Genomic DNA, 2,473 nt, shown 5'->3' with positions numbered 1-2,473 from the left:
CCAGAAAGGTCACTTTTGATGATGGTGCTTATGAAAAAATTATTATGAAAGGAAACTAAATTATCTGGGACTTCCCGATTGAAAGATGTAATGTTGGTTGACATTGCCAATCTTATTAACATCAGCCAGTTGTGCGATCAAGGACTGAGTGTGAGCTTTACCAAAGACAAATGCGTGTGTCACAGACAATGTTAAAGCTCTTGTTATGACAGATTTGCGTTCTTCTGATAATTGTTATATGTGATGTCCTGATCATTCTTCGCAGGTTTGTAATCTCTCTAGACAAGATGAAACGAGAGCCTATGGCATAAACATCTTGGGCATATAAGCATGAAAACTATTTAGAAGGCTCTTGCAACTAATGTCATAACCGGTCTCTCCTCTTTATCATCGTCTCTTAGAATTATTTGTGGAGATTGCCTATCTGGTAAATAAACTCATGCCTTTCACAGCAATCAGGCCACTCAAGCTCTTCCCGTGTTCTAGAACTTCTTCATATGGATCTAATGGGACCCATGAAATCTGAGAGTCTAGGAGGCAAAATGATATGTCTAATTGTTGTTGATGACTTCATTAGATACACCTAGGTGCGTTTTCTTCATGAAAAAACAGACACTTTTTTATGTTTTTCGTGCTCTCTGTCTTCAATTACAACGTGAGAAAGATCTTATTGTGGTACATATTCAAAGTGATCATGGTAAAGAGTTTAAGAACTCTCAATTCACTGAGTTCTGTCAGTTCTACTGGGATTCACCATGAATTTTCAGCTTCTATTACACCCACAATAGAATGGGATTGTGTAAAGGAAAAATAGAATACTTCAGGGGATGGATCGTGCAATGATACATGCAAAACATCTACCATTTTATTTATGGGCAGAAGTTTTAAACATGACTTGTCATATAAACATAATAAAGTGGCCTTACGACTAGAACTTCAAGCACTATTTATCAAATATGGAGAGGTTGAAAACCTAATGTGAAATATTTTCATGACTCTAGAAGTTTTTGTTACATTCTTGTTGATAGAGAGACTAGAAGAAAATGGGATTCCAAAGTCTGATGAAGGGATATTTCTTGGATATTCCACAAATAGTCGAGCTTACCGTGTCTACAACAAACAAACTCATACTCTAATGAGTCTATTAATGTTATAATTGATGATGATGTTGCTTCCCATGGTTCTCCTTCTATTGAAAGAAGATCTCAATATCACTCTAAGTTGTTAATACTATTGTGCCTAAACACTCGTCTGACATGTCTTCAGATGTGAATTCAAAAATCTAGTGGAGATTAACTAGAATATCTCAGAGCAGGCAGAAGCTAGTAACAAACAACCTTCCAGTAGGGTTCATAAAATCATTCTTCTAGTAATATATTGGGACCTGGAAGAAGGAGTGACGACCAAAAGAAAGGATAAAATTAAATACTTGACATGATCAGCAACATTTGCTTCATTTCCCTTGTTGAACCAAAAAACTATCAAAGAAGCTCTTATAGATTAATGTAGGATAAATGCCATGCAAAAGAAGCTCGTGCAATTCGTGAGGAATATGACATCTGGACTCTTGTCCCCAAGCCTAAATATGTGAATGTTATTGGCACAAAGGGATTTTTCAAAAACAAGACTGATGAGAATAGAAACGTGACCAGAAATAAAGCAAGATTAGTGGCTCAAGATATACACAAAGTTAAAGGTGTGGATTTTGATTGAGACCTTCACTCCTATTGTAAGGTTAGAAGCCATCAGACTCTTACTCGACATTGCTTGTCTTTTGAAGTTTAAATTACATTAGATGGATGTGAAAAGTTCCTTCTTAAATAGAATTCTAAATAAGGAAGTGTATGTTGCTCAACCCAAAGGATTTGAGGATCCTTCTCACCCCGAGCATGTGTATAAAACTCAACAAGGTCCTCTTGGCCTCAAACAGGCTCCCAAAGCATGGTACGAGCGTCTAACACAATTTTCTTGTCAACACTGGGTACAAATGAGGGGGAGTTGATAAAAACTCTCTTTGTAAAGACTTTAGTGAAAATTTTGTGATTGTTAAATTTATGTTGATGGCATTATGTAAAGAAGAAACATCTCAGGAGATGGTTGAGCTATTTATGAAATAGATGCAGGATGAGTTTTAGTATGGTAGGAGAACTATCCTATTTTCTAAGATTTCAAAAAAGCAACTTAATAAGGAATCTTTATTTCACAAAGCAAATATGTCAAGAATTTAGTGAAGAAATTTGGCCTTGAAAGTGCCTTGTACTAAAAGAACTCCTGCTCCAACTCATGGTAAAAAAATGTCAAAAAGATTCTAGTGGAACTAATGTTGATGAGAGTCTCTATAGGAAAATCATTGAGAGTTTGCTTTTATTTGACTGATAACAGACCTGACATTGCCTTGCTGTTGGTGTATGTGCTAGATATCAATCCTGTCCTAAATAGTTCATTTACTCAGTGCAAAGAGAACATCAAATAC

This window comes from Benincasa hispida, chromosome 1, assembly GCF_009727055.1.
Source record: "Benincasa hispida cultivar B227 chromosome 1, ASM972705v1, whole genome shotgun sequence".
Lineage (NCBI taxonomy): Eukaryota > Viridiplantae > Streptophyta > Magnoliopsida > Cucurbitales > Cucurbitaceae > Benincasa > Benincasa hispida.
Note: the sequence above shows the minus strand (reverse complement) of the source record.